Consider the following 21,121-nt stretch of genomic DNA (forward strand, 5'->3'; position numbering starts at 1 on the left):
ATTTTAAACCATTAACTGGGGATACTCAAAACCCTCAAATTATTCTATTTCTTAATCACACAAGTTCTAGGAGTCAGATCCCATCCTCATTTGAGAAATTGGGATTTTGAACCACCAAAGAATTCAATAAACCAGTCAAATATCACAAGGATTGTACATCTTGTACCTGAGATTTAAACACAGGTCAGTCTCATCCAAGAGCAATTTTGTCAACAGTAAAACCCACATTTTGAGAAGGAAGGAAGGAAGAAAGGAAGGAAGGAAGGAAGGAAGGAAGGAAGGAAGGAAGGAAGGAAGGAAGGAAGGAAGGAAGGAAGGAAGGAAGGAAGGAAGGAAGGAAGGAAATGAAGAAGGGTCAAATATGTGGTTTCATACAGTTGGAAGAAATAAAGAGGACTGGAGTAATGTAATAATTTTCCCATTAAGTGTGTAGCTGGGTGATTATCTCTCTGAACCTTGATTTTCTCATTCATAAGAAAAAAAAAAGGACTAGACAAGATGATTCTATTGTCCTTTGGGTTCTAAGATTTTGTGTTCTTTAATTTATGCAATGCCTCAGAGATGGACATTGGGATCCCCTGGTGTCTCTGTTTTGTGTCTCCAGGTTCTTTCCATTGAACTCCATAGATAAGTCAGAAACAGTGACCCAGGTAACCCAGGCAATGAGAGAGAGTAGTGCTGGAATTGGGCCAACCTGCACCTGGATCACAGTTGACTTGTCTTGTCCTGGCTATTCTATTCTTTTACCATCTGTGCGCCCAATCTCCAGGAAGCTTATTCCATTCAAAGGCAGCTCAGAGACCCAAGAAAGGACAGCACAGGCCGAAAATACCCCCCTTGGCTCTTCAGTTCTTTGAACAAGAAATGGTAACAGCATTGCAGACTCGTGTTGGTTCCTCTCCCTCCTTATCTCAGTGTTCCAGGCCTTACTTGTACTCTTTTCTCCTCCCATGATGGAGAATCTTCCTCCCATGATACCCTTTCTCTGTCTGCTAAGGAATAGCTGGTTTTATTATGACCTAAGATGAGTCCCTGACAGTCTCTTTTCTGAGAATACAAAAATTCCATAGGAGACCCACAGATGAATGTGGTCATTCTGAGTCAGTGAACTAAGTCCAAAAATTCAAGGGACAGAAACCCATAGATGTCTCTTGGGTAGTTTTTTTCCTAAAAAACTGTGAAATTCTGTTTGGTTTTAGATGTTTCCTTGTTTTACTTTTTTCTTGTTTAGTTATGTCAAGAACCTTGAAACCACTCTAATAAACTTCTTTTTATGTTTAAATTAGTCAGATTTGCCAGGCACAATGGCGCACACCTGTAATCCTAATGGCTCAGGAGGCTGAGGCAGGGGATCTTGAATTCAAATCCAGCCTTAGCAAAAGCCAGGCACTAAGCAACTCAGTGAGACCCAGTCTCTAAAAAAAAAAAAAAAAAAATACAAAATAGGCCTTGGGATGTGGCTCAATGTTTGGGTGCCCCTGAGTTCAATCCCTGGAACCATAAATAAATACGCCAGATTTGAGTCCAAACTGATTCTAGCTGGTTTGCTTTTTTCACACCATATAATCTTATGCTGATTCTTCTAACTTTTGAAACACTTTCACACACCTATGCCATCTTTCTGCACTTATTATCATTTAACGTGTAATTTTTACTTATGTATATTCATTTACATCTTTTTAAAATGTATTTGAATTGATACATAAGTATGCATATATATATATATATATATGGCACAGTGTAGTAATTTGATACTTATGTTATGATCAAATCAGAGGAATTAGTATTTCTAGCTCCTTAAACATTTATTATTTCTTGCTGTTTAGAAATTTTGAGCACTTCTTCTGTTTTTTGTTAAGTAGAGAGAAAACTTTTGTAAATGGCAGTCTCTCTACTGTGTTGTAGAACGCTGGAACTTATTCTTGAGATTTAAGTATGTTTTGGTAACAGTTATCCAGCTTTCCTCTGTCCCCTCATTCTCCACCTTTCTTAGCTTCTAGTAATCACTATTCTATTTTCTCCCCCATAAGATCAAATAAAATATAAGTTTCTTGAAGGCGGAGAGTTTAATCTTTGAATCTCAATGTCTTATCTTCAGGGCCTAGAATAGCTCTTGGTACATAGAAGGGCGGGCTATAAATATTATTTGGACACCATGTTCATGTCCCTGGACATTTAAGGGTTCAAGGAGCTAGGTACAGGATTTTTAATCTTCTGGTGAATTCTCCTCCTGTCTCTCACCTCCACGCACTCCTCACTCTTTTCCTCTCCTTCTCTCCCTCTTCTATTTCTCCACTTTCCTCCCCTGTCCTCTTCTTTCCCTTCTGTCTTCCGCCATGTCTTCTCTCTGTTCTTCCTTTTCTCTCTATTTGTTCTTCTCTTGTCCTCTGAGGTGCTTTCATTTATTACTTTGCCTTCTTGCAAGTTGACAGGTAAGCAGAGTGAAAGGGTCCTCTGCTTAGGACTCACCACTTTCATTTTTCTAATGATACAGAATAGAGAATTGAGATTTTGAGTGTGAGCTCATGGGGAACTAAGCCTGTCTTTGGCACTCTTGGCTGCCTATGTTTGCCTCTAACCTAAGAACAGGCTTCTTTTGTGTCTCCAGCTCTGTTACTGAAGAGCACTGGGGGAAATGGTCAGAGTGATGACTATTAGTGTACTTTCTTCACATTCCAGGAGTGACAGAGGAGAGGAATCAAGACAGGATAGATTTTCATTGTAGAGGTTTTTCACTTCTTTTGTTAAGTTGATTCCCAATATTTTATTTATTTATTTATTTATTTATTTATTTATTTATTTATTTTTGAGGCTACTGTGAATGGTGTAGTTTTCCTAATTTCTCTTTCAAAGAATTCATCACTGATATATAGAAATGCATTTGATTTATGGGTATTGACCTTATATCCTGCTACTTTGCTGAATTCATTTATTAATTCTAGAAGTTTTCTGGTGAGTTTTTTGGATCCTCTAAGTGTAGAATCCTGTTGTCAGCAAATAATGATAGTTTGAGTTCTTTATTCCTATTTGTATCCCTTTAATTGCTTTTCTCTGTCTAATTGCTCTTCAGAACACTAAAGAAACTGAAGAAGACCTTAGGAGATGGAAAGATCTCCCATGCTCTTGGATAGCCAAAATTGATACTGTCAAAATGGCCATACTACACAAAGCACTATATAGATTCAATGTGATTCCATTTAAAATCCCAACATCATTCCTTATAGAAATAGAAAAAGCAGTCATAAAATTTATTTTAAAAAATATGAGACCCAGAATAGCCAAAGCAATCCTTAGCAAGGAAAGTGAAACAGGAGGCATCACAATATCAGAACTTAATCTATACTACAAAACTATAGTAACAAAAATGGCATGGTTTTGACACCCAAAATAGACATGTAGACCAATGGTACACAATAGAAGACACAGAGACAAAGCCATATAAATAGTTATCTCATACTTTGGCACAAAGGTGCCAAAAACATACTTTGGAGAAAAGATAACGTTTTCAACAAATGGTGCTGGGAGAACTGGAAATCCATATGCAGCAAAATGAAACTAAACTGCTATCTCTCACTATGCACAAAACTCAACACAAAGTGGATCAAAGACTTAGGAATTAGACCAGAGACCCTGTGCCTAATAGAGGAAAAAGTAGGCCCAAATCTTCATCATGTTGGATTAGGCCACAACTTCCTTAAGAGACTCCTAAAACACAAGAAATGAAATCAAGAATTAATAAATGGGATGCACACAAACTAAAAAGCTTATTACCAGCAAAAGAAACAATCAATGAGATGAAGAGAAGGCCTACATTTTGGGAATAAATTTTTCCCACACACATGTCAGATAGAGCACTAGTCTCCAGGATATACAAAGAACTCAAAAAAATTAACACACACACACACACACACACACACTAAAAAAAATCAATAAATGGGCTAAGGAGCTGAACAGACACTTCTCAAAAGAAGATATATAATTGATCAACAAATATTTGAAGAAATGTTCAACATCTCTAGCAATCAGAGAAATGCAAACCCAATCTACTCTAAGATTTCACTTCATTCCAGTCAGAATGGCAGTTATCAAGAATACAAACAACAATAAGTGTTGGCAAGGATGAGGGGGAGAAGGCACACTCATACATTGTTGGTGGGACTGCAAATTGGTGCAAACAATATGGAAAGTAGTATGAGGTTCCTTAACACATTTGGAATACAACCACCTTTTGACCCAGCTAGCCTACTCTTTGGTCTAAACCCAAAAGACTTAAAAACAGTATACTACAGTGACACAGCCACATCAATGTTTATAGCAGCTCAATTCACAATAGCTAAACTGTGGAATCAACCTAATGTCCTTCAATAGATAAATGGATAAAGAAACTGTGGTACATATACACAATGGAATATTACTCATCATTAAAAGAAAATAAAATTATAGCATTTACAGGTAAATGGATGGTGTTGGAGAATATCACACTTATCAAAATAAGCCAATTCAAAAAAACAAAGGCCGAATGTTCTCTCTGATAAGAGGATGCTGATCCATAATGGGGGGAGGGGCATGTGGGAAAAATGGAGGAACTTTGATTGGGCTAAGAGGAGGGAATAGTGGGAGGGGGCATAGGCCAGGAAAGCTGGTGGAATGAGATGGACATCATTACCCTAGGTATATGTACGACTGCACATATGGTTCGATATTACATTGTGTACAACAAGAGAACTGAAAAGTTGTGCTGCAACTGTGTAAAATGAATCAAAATGCATTCTGCTATCATATATACCTAATTAAAATTAAGTAATTATTTTTTTTAAAAGACAGGATAGAGTCAAGACCATTCCTTCATCTTGAACAACACTTAGCATCTTTTTCTCCATGGGCATGGTAAATTGAGAGGTAAAAAAGAAAAAGAAATATTACAAAATTAACGTAAACAGAAATAGCTTGGTAGAGTCCAGATTCCTTATTCCACATACAATTCAGCAGTTTCCTCTCATGCTATTATGAAAACATACTGGGGATTTTTATCTAATGTAATAAAATACATTCACTCATTATTGGTAGTGGTATAAACATTCACAAGTTCTAGAAAATGACACAATCAATTTGTGGAAATCCAAAGTAACATGTTCTTATTCCTTTTTTATAGGAAGTATGGTGCGATTAATAAATTTTGATATTTAAGCCAATTTTACCAAGATAGATGTCCTTTTTCCCAAACCTGGACTACAACCGAAGAGGGGAAAATATGACATACTATGACATCTTTTAAAAGCCAATTTCTTTTTCTGTTGATTAACCTAGCGTGTGTGTGTGTGTGTGTGTGTGTGTGTGTATTTTACTAGATGGTAAAGAAAACTTTGTCACTTGGTCCCAGAAATGATTAAGCAGGTGAAATAAGAGATGTTTGCATTCATGACAAACTCTGACAGTGCTCAGTGCCAGCTATTTTTGTCTCCTTTTGTCACACCTCTTATCCACTCATTTGGAATAAGAGTTCTAAGGAAGAGTTATTGATCTCCATTGTTTTGAATGATTACGGAGGATAACATTATTGCCAAGAAATGGGGAGATAAAGAGGTGTCCTACCTGCCATTGAAGTCTGCAAACTGTGTTTTAGCATCTGTCATGCAAGACCAGTTGGGAAAAGCATCAAGTTTCCCTTCTTTATGTCCAGGAAATAATCTGACAAAGAAATGAGCAAAACAGTTAAAAGTACACTAATTAGTACCTTTTGCAATGATGTCTACAAATTTCCTTTGAGACAGATGCAATGCCTAGAAATGGAGATTGTGTCAACACTGCAGCTGACAGTTTGTCTACACTCCACCACACCCATCCCAAGGGCTTTTATAAAAATGAATTGTTAGGATAGATTCCATCTGGTAAAAATGGCAAGAAAATGACACAGGCTTTTGTTACAGTCCCCACACTGGCGAAGCAGCCAATTGGCAGCAGTGTAAATTTAAGATTTCTCTATTTTTTTTTCCCTCTCCCTTTTCCTAGGCCAGGGAAAGTTCTAAATGTTAAAAGACAACAAAACTATATTTCAGAGGTGACAGAGTGAAATTTTATGCCCTTCTCTCCACTTGAACTCAAAAGGCTCCCTGCTGAGAGATTATAATATAGCTAGTGTAACTTTGAATATCTTTGCCCCAGGCCCTGCTCTGCCAAGAAGCATAGAGGGAAAGAAAGTGGTTGCGGTCAGGAATTACAATTTAATTTAAAAAATAGAGTGGATTTGCTCAGTGTTATGGTTGGCCAATCTAAATCAGCATTACCTTGGAATCCTGAAAAATGTACAGATTCCTGAGATCTCTCATAAATTAACCAAATTAAAATCTTTGAAACCAGGGTGTGACAACATGAAATAAACTCCCTAAATAATTCTAAATTTAAATAATCCTTGGATAAGGGTATCAAAAGAACATTGGAAAATTCTGAAAAGAATCTTCATTTAAAAATGTGCTGTTTCCTATCTGTGAAAAAGACACTTTTTTTTTTTTTTTTTTTTTTTTTTTTTTTTTTTTTTTTTTTTNCTTTTTTTTTTTTTTTTTTGCTTCTTTTTGATTCTCTATAGAAGACAGTGCTAAGCTGTATGCTTAAAATTACTTTTGGACACTCTCTCCAATACTTATAGAGTGCATATGTTAAAAGTAATGCAATTAATTGAGCATTAAAGGGTTTTTAAAAAAAACAAAGAATTCTCGTATTTTCACAAAAAGTTTGTGGATTTGAGCTGAAATCCTAGAAATGAGTATAGGGATCAAGTTTTCTACCCATGAAGCCAACAAACTAAAGGCTTTTTCAGCAGCTGAAAATGAATTTAACAGTGAAAATATTTATAGTCCTTTGGCTGAAAAATTTTATTTGGAATTAAGTTGTTGGCTTGGGAGAAATTCGTGAGATGTGTAGTGAATCATATTGCCAATTATTTCTAAATTTCTAATACTATAATTCCTACAAGAGAAAAAGGAAGAAAATAAAATAAATAAATAAATAAAAACTTGGTTACATATACCCCTGGTCAAGTCACTCCAAATTCCAACAGATTTGCTTTCCTTCACAAGAATTCATTTTTATATGAATTTTACCCATCTTTTTTTATTTCTTTCGATTTACTTAATTCTCTTTAGTCAACTTCTATGCAGATGTTAAGAATAACTTTGAATATAATGGAAAATCTATGAAGGTAAAAATAACAATCCTGTCATTTTGGATACAGACTTCTCTATAAACAAAATGCCTGGGCTCACTATAAAATTTCAGCCAAATCTGAAGAAATTATTTCGTAGTTTGTAGAAGCAAAAAAAAAAAAAAATCTTTCAACAACCTACTACTGCCTTAGCAGTCCTTTTGTCAGGCTGTTAAGGTTGACTTCTGTCTACAATGGCTATTGGAAGGATTTCAAAGGGCTTCAGTTAGTCATTTGATAGTATGCTATCTCATAGGGTCCATGCTGGTCAGGTTTCTCTCAAGGCAGAATTGGACTAAGCTTCTATAATTCTTTTATTTGGCATTAGTCTTCCCTTGCTAGTTCAGTAAGTTTAAACCATTTTCAGAAACAACATTTTTTTTTCTTTCTCTCATGCACAAACACTAAAAAATTAAGGATTCTAGAAATAAGATCTTCAAAATGAATGACCCAGTTAGAATGATGTAAAATACATCATTCCCTGGAATCTCCATAGTAGAAAAATCAAATATGAGAAATGCCAACTGTTTGAATTGAATTGAAGGAAAAGTTTTATTGAGTGACACTTTAAAGTTAGGAAGGTAAGAACATTCTCAGAGAGGATTCATTGCATGCTCATCTAATACCCTAACACATGTTTTACACCAATACAGTTAATTATTTCATAATTGCAAATGAGGGCACATAGACTTCTAGTGGGTTTATTAAAACAACTTTTGAAGAGACCAAATTAACTATCAGATGGGTAGGTAAGTAGTTGGACACCTAACTGTTCTTATGATCTTCTCTTTGGTATGTATTGTATCTTTTACAGCACTTGTAAGGTATATTGTAGCTCTTCATAAGTGATTTTTAGTTGATATTAATTTAGAGCTGAAATATTTTTGAAATCCATGCAACACTGCTCACATAATTAACTTCCCCTAAAATTTCTTTTTATTCAAGCTACCCCCTTTTTTTCCCCATTGATTTTCCTTGTCAAATAACAACTTATTTTAAGTACTTCAGTGCTTACCATCAATTTCCAAGTGACTTAGAAGCAAAATAAGTGACCAGAGAGACAATGGCCATTTTAAATTTGTTCTTCTCCTTAACCTTCTGAAGCATTGAACAGTGATAGGTACCTATTTGTATTAAATTCATTCCTTACTTCTTTCCTTCCTCCCTCCCTCCCTCCCTTCCTTTCATTTTCTCTTCTTGAAGCTGAGTCACACAGGTCCTTTTTCCTGTATATACTAATTCAATACTTGTTTCCTTCATCAGGAAGAATAACTAACTATATACAAATTTATAGAAATCAGAGGTTCGCCTAAAAAGATAAGATTTAGTGGTATCTTTTTAAAGAAAAAAAAATCAGCCGATCAGTTTTCCTTCATATTACTAACAAATGTCTTTTTAAAAGAAATTTTGAATAAAGAAGTAAAGTCATCAGGTTGACATTTTTCACAGCACAATTGTAATCATTTTATTTCTGTTTCTCCAATTTAGCAGAGAGAGGGTGGAGAAAGGTTGACTGTATTGGCATCGGTGAAGTTTATTTCTTCAGATTCAATAAATGAAATTCACAGTGGTTTCTGGTATATCCATTACTGCATTGGCATCAAACACAGAATCAGAAGCACATATTTTGTTTGGTTTTATTCAAGAACTACACACAAGAAAAGTAGGTTTGTGTTACACTTGTTCAGTATCTTTAACTATTGTGTCCACACAATAGCACCAAGCATGTTTTTCTTCATATTTTCTTAAATAACTTTATTCATAATGCTTCAATTAGGAATTGTATCTTCTCCATAGAAAAAAATAATATCTTATCCAAAATTATGAATATGGAAAATATGGATGTGATCTCTAGCCAGGAGATGAATTACTATTTCAACAAAAAAATGACTAGGAGAAAATCGTTATAAAACATACCATTTGTTTTTCAAAGAACATACTCCAAAGAAAAAGTTAGGTTTACAAATAGAAGCCAAATATATGTATACATTTCAAGAATGAATAAAAAAATTAAATGTTATATTATCAACATTTGCATAAATTAAAATTAATTTAAATAAAAATACACATGTTACAAGAATGTATACAAAGAAAAGGATGTGTGTTAATTATATTAAAAGTACAATACATAAGCCAAGGTATTAGAAAAGAAACTCATCAGATTGAATCAATGATCATCTTGACTGTGGACCTCTAGAACTGTGAGAAATGCTCGTATAATTTTTTAAATTACCAATATAAGTTATTTTTAGCAGTCTGAACAAACTACGTAAATTTATATTCTCAATATTTTGTTTTATTTATTATTATTCATTTATTTATTTATTTATTTATTTTGGTACCAGGAATTGAACCCAAGAGTGCTTAACCACTGAGCCACATCCCCAGCCCTTTTTCTTTTTTAATATTTTTATTTTTATTTAATTTTTTTGAGTTATAGGTGGACACAATATCTTTATTTTATTTTGTATGATGCTTGGGATAAAACCCAGTGCCTCATACATGCTAGGCGAGCACGTTACCTCTGAACCACAACCCCAACATCCCCAGCCCTTTTTTTTAGATATTTTATTTAGAGACAGGGTCTGGATGAGATGCTTAGGGCCTTGCTAAATTGCTTAGGTCCTTGCTAAGTTGCCGAGGCTGGCATTGACCCTCCTGCCTCAATTTCCTGAGCCGCTGGGATTATAGATGTCTGCCACCACTCCCAACTATAAAATATTTTAAATACTCAATTAGTCATAATCTTTAAAATTACCCATTGAAGTGTTAACGTTGACTTGCTTTGCTGAAGCATATTAGATGAATTACCCAAGATCACATGTTGTTGGATATTGACTCTGGAGCCTCCTCACCTTTATTATCTAGCTCCTACATGAATATCTATGTGTAGTTGAAATAATATATAGGTGTTTAATTACATACTATCTTCACCTGTCATTTAAAAAAATTATTCTTACCATCCAGAAAGGAAACAAATACAAAAAGTATCTAATCAAAGGGGAATTTTATCCTAAAAATTTAATGAAGTAGAAGTAGATGGCAAAAACAAACGAAAAATATAGAAAGGGGAAAAGAATGTATGCACAGAGGATATGTGAATTGTAATGGATAGCTGTACAATCATTATAATCTGTAGAAATTTGAAAGGCAAATGATAATTATTAATATTAAATAATTTTTTCCATAGTCAATTTTCACAATGAAATAAAGAGGAATTGGATGCTTCAAATTCAAGAAAAGTCTGGAGATGTAGTTCAGTAATAGGGCATTTGTCTGGTATGTGCAAGGGTCTAGGTTTAATCCCCAGTACCATAAAATAAACAAATAAGTAAAATTCAAGAAAACAGCCGACTGAAAGCTGTTACATGAGATAACCATGTCAGATACAAGAGCTACCGGCCAAATTTATTTCCTCTCTTCACCATGTAAGCACCTATGATTTGTAATCACTGAGGAAAAGAAAGGCAGAAAAAATATTGCCTGGCAGAGCTTACAGCCTGGGAAAGAGATATGAAGACAACAAATATGGCAATTATTTTAGTTAAAAATATTTGCATCTCTACAAGGTACAGCAGTGTGCAAGAAACATAGGCTTCTCTTGTGTGAAAATCAAATATTGGAAAACTTCGTGGCATGAATAGATTGCTCCATTTGAATGTGTGGTGTGTACACAGATGGCTGATAAGAGGATTTATAATAAAAGAAGTATTACAAGTAAGGTGTGAAACAGTAAGGTGGACAGTCACCTCTTGTGCTCAACTCCAAACTCTTTACTATACATAGAGAATTGCCTTGATTATGATCTTATTTCTCTTCTCTCTACTCTCCTAAAGCCAGGGTGGAGGAGGTGGAGTCAAGTAGGTGCTGGTTCTTGTTTTAGAAAACATCTGCCGTGGTCCCTATGAAGGCTGTTGGAGGGACTTTCTGACTCCATCCATGTTCAGCAGTGATGACTGGCATGCGGGCCAGATTTTTGCAATTTTTCAAGAGCCTTTTGTTTCCTGCTTGCTTTCCAAGTCCAGTCTTGCAGTCTCCTCTCCTTTATGTGACTCCAAATATCTTCTTCAGAGAAATCTATTTTACAGGATATTGATAACAGAATTTAGTTATTGGTATCAGAATATTGGGCAATGTATGGAACTCAAGATTTGTTAGCTATATAATATGGGCAAAAGGCAGTAGAAACCTTGAAATTGTAAGTATCCAGAAGACTTTGGACCACACAAATTTGAAGTATCACCTTTACTTATCTGAAATGACACATTTTTTGAAGGCAGAGCATTAAGAAACAGAAAAGAGGATTGAAAGGCAGGTAGCCACTTCTAACAGTACGTATGACTACTAGAAAAGAGAATGGGAAGCTCAAATCAAAATTCTCAGCCCAAGTTGAGGACTTCAAATCTATGGAATTTATAACATATTTTCTAAAATGTAAAGCTCTTATTTCTTTCCATTGCAGGGCGACTGAATCAAAATTTTTAAAGTACTTTCTGAATTGGAATGAATACACAAACTATTATAGCATTAAGCTGGAAGTAGAGGGTCCCAAGAGAAATGGAACAGAGATAACACAGTATGATTCAGAAGAGTTGGCATTCCTGGGATCTCTGACCTTAATGAACCTCCTTGGGTTGCAGAAAAGAACCTCATTATCCTTGACTTTTAAAGAAATCCTACTTGTTGAATATACTGCTTCTTCCTCAACTCAGAGCACATGTACCATTCCCCTTAATCTTCAATGTTGCTCAACCCACAATGAGAGGTAGCAACAGGATCTCAATCAAAAAGTGAAGGAATGAAAGCATTCTTCTAAATGAACTATAGGAATTCCCTCACTTATACTGGTTAAATATTAGGAAAGATATGTCAGTTCTGAGGATATTCAACCAAGAAGGGAGAATGGGAACACTAGAGTAGATTGAAATGAATTATAAGAACATACTTCAGAGATTTTGGGTTTCATTATATTAGCTTAGGAGACTGGAAGTCTGAGATTTTTCTAGATGATATTCCAAAATTGAACTCAATGGAAGCATATATTAAATGAAGTTGATTCATTGGTATATTAAAAGTACAAAATCAAAACTTTCAAAAAAAGAAATTTTATAGATATAATCCACCTATCCACCTTCAACAAGCAATGAGATACTAAACAGTGTCTTAAGAAAGACATTAGTGATGTTTATGTGTCGCTTGTTGTCTTAATTCACTCCTGATACCATAACAAAAAACCACAAACTGAGTAATTTATAAACCACAGAAATTTATTTCTCACAGTTCTGCAGTCTTCAAAGTCCAAGATTAAGGTCACACATCATATACCTTCTTTTTTTTTTTTTTTTGGTATAGGGATTGAATTATGGGATACTTAGCTAGTGAGCCACATCACCAGCCCTTTTTCTCTTTTTTACTTTTTATTTTGAGACAGGGTCTCAAGAAGTTGTTTAAAGCCTCTCTCAGGCTTGTCCTCAAACCTCCTGGCTTATCATTGCTGGGATTACAGATGTATCACCACTCCTGGCACACATGGATGGTACCTTCTTGCCATCTTCTCACAAAATACAAGGGAGAAGTCTCTCTTGGGCCTCTTCTACAAGAAAAAGCATGAATACTATCATGGTGTAATCACCTTCAAAAGGCCCTACCTCCTAATTAATATCACTTTTGTAGTCAATATTTCAACGCATGAATTTTGGGGAGACTTGGACATTTAAAACATAATGTGGCTGGAAGGCAAAACGATGAAAATAAATTTCCTGATTTTACTAAGGAAAGGTAAACACAAAATTAAAGAAATCAAGTAGTGTCATTTAACTGCTAATGAAATATGTCTATATGTATCTTTTTATTGCTGTGAACAAAATACCCAGCAAGAACTACTTAGAAGACTGAAAGTACATTTGGGGCTCATGGTTTCAGAGATTTAATCCATGGGTTACATTGCTGTAGGTCCAAGGTGAGATAGAACATCATGGGGGAAGGGCATGATGGAGAGAAGCTGTTCCCTTTATGGTAACAAGGATGGAGAGAGAGAAAGGTGGGGACAGACAGAGAGAGGGAAAGGGAAGCTTCATACATTACCCTTTTGTGGGCATCCGGTAGGGACTCAGACCCTTCTACACTTTGCCTCATCTCCCAGAACTTCTTTTACAATCTTGATGGAAGGGGCTGGGATTGTGGATCTGTGGTAGAGCATTCCCCTAGCATGTGCCAGAGAAGATGCATTCTTCCAGGTCATGCCCTGAGTGACCCACCCCCTCTAGCCATACTCCACCTGCCTATAGTTTACCATCTAGTCAGTACTTCAAATGAGGGTGGAGTGATTAAGTCACAGCTTTTATAATCTGATTGTCTATCTCTGAATGTTGTTGAATTAACAGAAGTTTTTTTGGGGTGGGGCATCTCATATTGAATATCCCACCATAATAACCCACCTCTAGCCCCCAAAAGCTTATGTCCATTTCACAATGCAAAATGCATTTAGTTCACTTACTCTGAGAATCCCATAGTCTTAGCAATTTCAACATTGCCCCAAAATTTCCTCTGAAACTGAAGGCAAACTCTTAGCTGTAAGTCTCTGTAAAACTGAAAAGCTAGTTATAAATATCCAAAATACAGTATCACAGAATTAATGTTCCCATTCAAAAAGAGAGAAATAGGAGTAAAGAAAGAGGGGATGGGACCCAAACAAGTCTGAAACCGAGCCCAGCAAACAGGTCTCATAACTCCTCCTATAATTCATCTTTCAGCCTGTAGATATATACCAGGAGATGTTGTGTCCAAAGGGCTTGGGGAGTGTCTTTGGCCTTGCTGCTTGCAATGCACATGGATTCTCTTGTAGCCTGACTGTCTCCGCAGCTTGCAGCTTTTTTCAACAGATAGTCCTGTTACTGTCATCTCTTAATTCCTGGGGTCTCCACTCTAGCTTTAGCTTCCCATTCACAGCTTCATACATTACCCTTTCGTGGGCATCCTGTAGGGACTCAGACTCTTCTACACTTTGCCTCATCTCCCAAGACTTCTTTTACAATCTTGATGGAAGGGGCTGGGATTGTGGATCTGCAGTAGAGCATTCCCCTAGCATGTGCCAGGCCCTGGGTTCGATCCTCAGCACCACATAAAGATAAATAAAATAAAGTTATCATGTCCAACTACAACTAAAAAATAAATATTAAAAAATAATCTTGATGGAAGCTGCAATAATTATAGCATTCTGTATTCCTACAGAACTGAAATTATGACTATTTTGGTTTCTGAATACTATCACAGCTCAGACTACTAAAACAATTTTTTATCTCCCCCCACCCTAAGCAAGCTCGTGTCCCCTTGATCTGTTCTCAAAGGAATTTACCCTTCTACATTATGGAGCCTATAATGTGTGTGGTCTGGCAAATTCTTGAGATACTCTTGGGGCATCTTCCTTATTGTCGTTTTGCAAAGCACTTAGCATCTCCTTATTGTTAAGGGCCACAGACAAGTCAAGATGGCGCCTGGCACTTTGCCAGGAGGAGTGTTTTGTGAAGTAACTGCCAGCAAGTCATTAAGATGATGAGGATTCCTTAATGACTAATTGATGTATCTAGATGATGTTAATTGAAACAAGCTGTGTATAATGAGTTAGGTATAAATACCTCTGCTGTCCTACAATAAAGCGGCTCCCGCTGTTTCAACCTTCACAAGTTCCTTGTCACACACACCCCCCCCCACTGTTTATTTTGCCCAGCCAGAGGCACCTTATGGGGCACCTTATGGGCTGTAATTTTTTTCAACAAGCACAACTTTCTGGGCCCAGGTTTACCTGAACTTTTCTAGGCAAACTGCAATTGTTTTAAAAATAATTTACCTCTGTTTGATGGTCCCAATTTTTACAGTAAACCTAGCTAAAAACTGCTAGCAATATCTAGGCCACTGATGATTGCTGTGCTGACTTAAAATTTCCTTCACCAGATTAATTAGTCCAAGACTTTTTAATTTAGACTCAAAGCCTCAGAATATAGCCAAAATGTAGCCATTTTCTTTATCACAATATATTGTGAGTGGCCTCTATTCCAATTTTCAATAGAAAACTCATTTCTTTCTGAAACCTCAGGAATACAGGGTGCATTGCTATTGGCATTCTCGTCTTCTGATTTCCCAAAATAATTTCCCATAAAAGCTCTGCTTATAACATTGTGAGACTTTTCCAGCCTACATTTCCAAACTTTTCCAAAATTTTCCTGTAAACTATTTCTAAAGGCTTTTGAACCACAGGATCAGGCTAATCACAGCACTGGCTTCACTCTTGGTACCAATTTTGTTTTATTCAGATTTTCATTGATTTTGACAAAAATATCTGATAAGAACAATTTAGAGAAGGGAAAGTTTATTTTGGATTTATGGTTTCAAAGGTCTTAGTCCATAAGACAGCTGACTTCATTGCCCTGGGTCCAAACTGAGAGAGCACATCATGGGGGAAAGGTATGTTAAAGAAGGAGATCTATTCCCTTTATGTTAGCAAGAAGAGAGAGAGAGAGAGAGAGAGAGAGAGAGAGAGAAGAGTGAGAGAGGGAGGGGGGAGAAGTAGGGAAGAGGGGAAGGACCCACCCCTTCTAGACACACCCTACCTGCCAACAATTACTTCCCAATTGGCCCATTGAAATCAAGAGGGACTGATTGGTTCATAGCTCTTAATCTAATCATTTCACTTCTGAATATTGTTGCAGTAACAGGAGTTTTTGAGGACAGTTGATATTCAAACCATACAAACACACACATGCTAAATATATACACAAGTGTGTGTGTGTGTGTGTGTTCATATATGGTATCAGGATTAGCATAAAGTCAGAATGATTTGACCCAAAGATAACTTAATAGCAGGCAATTAAAAATTACATTTTTGGCTGGGTGTGGTTGCACATGCCTGTAATCCCAGCACCTAGGGAGGCTGAGACAGGAGGACTGGGAGTTCAAAGCCAGCCTCAGCAAAAGTAAGGCACTAAGCAATTCAGTGAGACCCTGTCTCTAAATAAAATACAAAATAGGGTTAGGGATGTGGCCCAGTGATGGAGTTCCTCTAAATTCAATCCCTAGAACACCCCCCACCATCGACAAAAAAAAAAAAAATGGATGTGAAATCCTTCATAATATAATGTGATTTGTAAAATCAAAAAATATCCATAACTGTTCATCAGGAGATTTGATGGAACTGTTGTGATACATGATGCAGGATTTTAGCCTCTGACTGAAGTTTTAAGTCTCAGTCAGCTATGCACTGAAAAGCTGCCAGAATGAAGAAGAGGGCAACTTGTCTTAAATAATTTGTTATGCTGTCACATAATGTGCTTCTATTTATTTTTTAACCCAGTGTTTTCCCCCTAAAATCAGTGATCACTTCTAAAGTAACTGTCTCCTGAGGAAGAAAACATGATTTTAAAATGAAATAAATCCTAGTCCCTTCTGCAGTCCAGTAATAGTGGTTTTCTGATGGTAAGTGAATTTACCTCATTCTAGCTCATATCTTTCTTATATTAATTTCCCAAATTCTTTTACATGGAGTTGGCAGAAATGACCAAGGAGAATTATAGATTTTTCACAGGCTCTCTAAACTATGAAGGAAGGACTATTCTCACTGAAGAAGCCAAATTGAAGACTGCAGAGCTACCCACCACTAGAAAAATATAGCAAAACTACTTCAATAAAAATAAAGGATCAGAGATATATCAATGCCCACCTTCAAAGACTTAAACATTTAGGGTTAATGATTCCCTTCTAAATCTAGTGTTTGGCCAAGTGGTGGTTGAATAGTCTTAGAGGATAAAAATGGATTTTCCAAAGTTTAATTAGATGACAGCTCCTTTTGCAACTGCTATACCATATGTGGTCCAATTCATTACAGCTCTTGGTGCCTTGTATGAAGTAAATGATCTGACTAATGTGTTTTTGCTCACTTCCAATAAACAAAATTACCAGAGGCAGTCTGCTTTCTTTCACTAGACAAGAACAGCTATGTAATTTTGCCATACTATTTCTGGATTGTGTTAACTCCTTGACTTTGTACCATATTTTAGTCATCAAACCACCATTTCAAAGAACATCATGTGATACAATCTAGAGGAAACACTTCATTGGCCAGAGACATTAGTAAGACAGTTGAATACCAGAACATTGGACTTACATATAATGGAAGTCCATAGAACTGCCCTGCAATTGATCTGTTATAGAAGTTTAGAACTTTAAGAAAAGAAGAGCTACATCTCCAAATTAAAAACAGATTGCATCCACTGCCACTAAGAGCACAGATAGTCTCCATGAATTTTAGCAACATATGACCAAATGTGACTCCTATGCTTAGAAGTTAGCTGTAAGCTTGCAGCTTTTGTTGAATGGCAAAAGAAAGCTCTTCAGATAGTCAAGGTCAAAGTGACCCCACTAACCATTCATCAGATCAAATGAAATTCAAAGAATGTTTGGGAGATCAGGCCATTATATGCAGCCAGTGTAAGCTTAACAGAAATAAACCTCTAGCTTTCCAAAATAAAGACATGTTATTTTACCAAAATGATCATTATCCTTTAGAGACTTTAGACCTTAGGAGAGGATGAACGATAATTTTGTTAGCTTTTCATAAACACAGTCTTATCTGAATTTCCTAGCAGGGCTGATTCAGCAAGTATATGATATACTTGGAACTGGGAACAAAAAGTTTCAAGTCCTGTGGCCCTGTTGTCTTTCTCTTAAATCACACTGATGGCCTCTGTGGACTTCATCTAGACCAGAGGACTGAGAAGAGTACAAATACAATCAGACTATTGTTGCTATTACCGGATATACAGAAACCAATCATGAGTGGACTGCTGTGATAATATTGTTTCAAATTAGGACACTTTAAGAGACAGTTGAATAAAAGAGTGAGGGTGATGAGACTATTTCTAAGATCCAATTGTCTCTTATGAGCATTACTGAAGACATTAAAGTCTAGTAGTATTGTTTCCAGATTGTAATAAAATTGTATCTTCTAAGAAATCTTTTCTAAGTTGTGTTAGAGATGATCTTTAATTTGAAAAGAGCTGGAGCTAAAGCTAACTTTGTGGAAATGAGAGAACTTGAGAAGCTGGACAAAAATTATCCCAGAGTAGAACAATTCTGGGAAGTTCACAACAGAGCTCACTCAAGAATTACAAGGCTATTTTTATTTGTAATTTTAATTCAGTGATGAATTCTTCCCTATAGAATCCTGGAACAATGGGCACCCAATGGAGTCAGAAATGTTAAAAGTGAATCAAAATAAAATAGCTTAGAAGTGACAGAGTTTATAGTAGTTTTAGAATCAGGAGAGCCTCGGGTTGCTTTAGACAAAAAGGATAAGTAAGCTATGCAAAGAAGATTTGTTATTCATAATGAAAGAAGAAATTCATATTAGCATTAATAAAAGTTCATAACTATGAAAAGTGTACTAAGAAGACATATGTGTTGAATCCTGTTATAAAATTCCACAAACAGAAGGAAGAGACAATCCTAAAAGTTTATAGAGAGGGAAAAAGAACATATTCTGAAGATTTTTAAAAAATATATAATTTTATTGAACATTTTAATTGCAACTACAGAAATTACAAGACAATAACTTCTCTGAATGTCTTCAACATTTTGAGGAAAGTAATTCACGATAGAATTTTATATAGTTAAATATCAATTGTGTGCTGTAAAAACACAAGTTTAGTTCTCAAATAAAAGAAATACTAATAGAAAGTATTCCAAACCTGGCCATATGTAGTAGGCCTAAGGCTAAGGCTGGAGGATCATGAATTCAAGGTCAGCATGGGTAATTTAGTGAGACCCTGTCTCAAAATAAAATAAAAAAGGGCTGAGGGTGTAGTTCAGGAGTGGGGTACTTGGTTAGCATGTGCAAGGCCCTGGATTCAATCCCCAGTACCACAAAATAAATAAATTAAACATCCAGGGTAACAGGAAGTGGTCAGTGTATGTGCTCTACCAACACTATGGGGCTTACTAAGAAAGGGTAAGGATAAAAATGGAGGAAGTAACAGAATTGTAGACCAGCAGATGGGTAAAGGGAACCCAGGACTATAATATACTCAGAGGCTCAGGAAGTAAGGTTGTATTTGCTACACACACACTGAAAAAACTCTTTCAGCAGACAGTGTGATTTTTAACTAAGCGTCATAGGTATGCTTAGTTAGCATTTGAAGAATCATTGTATTGAAGACACACTACATGATGGTTTTAATTCCTGCTTCAAACAAATATTTGCTATGTGAGATACAGTGGAATTGCCCTTTCTTTCATCCTACGTAATACCTTATAGTTTAAAAGTGAGGATTCCTATAGCCCTCTTTAACCCCAAGCCAACTAATATGTCTCATAACCTAAGCATTGCAATCTGTCAAATGAGCAAAGGTTGATTTCTAAAAAGAAGTGAACTGTATTAAAGTAGGACATGGCATGCCAGAGGGTAAAATCCACCCGGAGAAAAAAGTGAACCTAATACATCCAATTTTATTTATCAACACTTTAAATGTTTTAATATACAAATGTATTCATTCTTCACAATAACACTATGTGATGGGTATTTTTATTAATATCACGATCATCACCATCATAATTATTTCCCTTAGTTTACTCATGAGGAGGCAAAGAGTATTGTCCAAAGTATCACTGCTAATAAATAGCAGAGATTTCTTCAAGTTCTACCCAAGAAAATCTGGCTTTTAGACACCACACAATGTTGTCTCTACTCACTGAATGGAAACAATTTTTTCAAAATAGATTGAATCCAGGGGCTTGCACGTGCTAAACAAGTATCCCACTGCTGAACTACATCCTCAGCCCTTTTATACAATAGGTAACTCCCATTTTCACAATCAGATTTGTGATGATTTTGATTTTTTGAATATATTCCTACAGTACTTTAAATGTATTATTTTGACAGAATTTTAAATTATGTATGTGTGTAAGCTTTGGATTTTAGTGGATCCCTTTTATATTTTTTTAAATAATTTGACACAGCTTAGTCAAATTGAAAATTAATTAGGAAAGAGAAAATTATTTACCTTGACAACAGTTCAATAAACAAAGATCCTGGAAGCACCTAAGTACTCCAACCTACCATGGCCTAACATCTGTGTGTGATACATATGCCAAGAAATTTGACATCTAACTAGAATTTCATGGCCATCATCCCTTGCCTTCCCTTTTAAAAGGTCAATGATCTTCAGGAATGTAACAAACTAAATTCCTCAGTCTAAGATAGTTTAGCAAAGCATCTTCCCTTTTAATAGCATTAGGTGCAGCAAACACAAAATATTAAAGATGTTAAAAGGAGGAAAAAAGGTTGAACAATGACAACAAAACTTTTACTGTCTCTTGAGTTTCTGCCAGGGCTTCTTGCAGGGAGACAGAAATGTTAACCTCACCCTTTCTGCTGAGATTCGCAAATTCTCCTTGCATTTTAACATCTTTTACTGTGAAAATATTTTATACTTCTGAAACATGTTTACCCTCATTATCTCATTTGATCTAATGACCCAGCCGAGCACGTAGAGCAGGTGTATTATGGGTCGATATAGGTTCTTGCTGGTTAAATGACATACACAAGGCCAAATAACAAACTAGATGCAGACAGAAAACTCTAATTTTTTAAAGCAAAAACCTAAGGCTCTCTACCATGTTCTTACATACACAGTTACTTTCATAAAAAACATAAATACCAAATTGAAATGTGTGCCTAATGTATTGATTTGCTTATTTACTCATCCAGCAAGCATTTATTAAATATAACTACTATCTATAAAGCCCCACAGACTTCTAAAAAAAAAAAAATCTGCCACCAGAAACACTACCAAAGCCACATGATTATACTGTAGGCCTCTTTTTTTCCCCTTTGAAGAATCAGATAAAGCTTGGCAGAGTCTTTTATTAATTCTC

This window comes from Marmota marmota, unplaced genomic scaffold (genome assembly GCF_001458135.2).
Source record: "Marmota marmota marmota unplaced genomic scaffold, marMar, whole genome shotgun sequence".
NCBI classification, from domain to species: domain Eukaryota; kingdom Metazoa; phylum Chordata; class Mammalia; order Rodentia; family Sciuridae; genus Marmota; species Marmota marmota.